Genomic DNA, 1450 nt, shown 5'->3' on the forward strand with positions numbered 1-1450 from the left:
AGGGCACTTGTTGTGATGAGCCCTGGGTATTGTACCTATATGTTGAATCACTATATTGCACACCTGAAATCAATACTACCCTGTATGTTAACTAACTGGAATTTAAATAAAGACTTAAAAAAACAGTTATAAATAGCATATATTATGAATTAAGGACATGAAGAGAAAGATGTTTCTCAATATATTTCTCAATATTTAATGTTATTTATGTATAGCACAAATTCAGGGCTAAATGGAGAGGGGTTTTGTTCTACCATGACTGCTTCTTAAAACACTGTTACCCTGACCCAGGCAACCACGCAGCCATCAGAGAGGTTTCCTTAAACAGACAAACTGATGGAGTCTCATTAGTTAAAACATATCTAGAAATATTATTATTTAATAAGAGTCATTCTTCTTAACATATCTCGTAAGGAGTGCCTGAGGCTAGCAGGGTGGCCCTGCTCACTTTCGCTCAGAATGGCACCCTCTCTTCAGAGTATGATTTTGTATTCGTTTCAGGAACACCACCTAGCCATGGTGTCTCCTCTATGGATACATTAGCAGTTTCAATAGTTCAGTTTGGGGGGTTTTTTCTTAAGCTATTATTAATAAACTGAATTGTAATAAACATTACTAGCTCTCTCTATGTGCCATGGAAGATCATATTATTTTCCCAAAGTCATTTATTGAATCAAAATCATGATTCAAACACCTGGTTTCTCTAAGTGATGCACTGCAGAATCACTGTGTCCTTATCTGCACAAGTAATATAAAACCTACTTTATAGCATTGTTCTATTAGCAGTAAAAAAATGAGATACAAAATAGCTATCAGAATTAGAGCTCTGGAGGAGGTCCTAATTAACCAGGAGCAATTATTATTATTAGTCACTAAGTCATTTTATATTTGTCAATGTGGTAAAACCCAAGGTGTGTAAGAATTTAAGAAAATCCATACTGTTATAATTTGCAGTGCTACAAAGTTGTGGCTCCGAAGCAACCATGGGCAAATCCCAAATTTTGTCAAAGGGATTTGAATTATTTGTGTCTTTTGTCTTCAAAATTAGTTTTAAAATGAAAATGAACACGTAGTGCTGCCAGCAATTTCATAGTCCTGTGTCTGTCTCATTGCCCACCAGCAGGGCACTCCATCATGGAAGCATTCTTGGAAGTACTTCTTAAACTCTAGTTAATATTCTATAGGTTCTAATTCTATAGCTGACCCTCCGGGAAAATGAAATAATAAATAATTTATGTGTCCAAATGTTGCGAGTATAAAAACCTTCCTTGGGCAAGAATCACTCTTCTAATTCCAAGAATGAACAAGATAGCAGCAACTCACATTTTCTGGAATTATGGGAGAATCATTCTGAGAAAAAGCTAAACAGAATTCCTAATCATCATGATCCAAGAGAAGATGGCAGAATTGAAAGATTAAAAAGTGTTGGCAATTCTACGAATATCATATC

This window comes from Hyaena hyaena, unplaced genomic scaffold, assembly GCF_003009895.1.
Source record: "Hyaena hyaena isolate Hyena2069 unplaced genomic scaffold, ASM300989v1 scaffold_1658, whole genome shotgun sequence".
Taxonomy (NCBI): domain Eukaryota; kingdom Metazoa; phylum Chordata; class Mammalia; order Carnivora; family Hyaenidae; genus Hyaena; species Hyaena hyaena.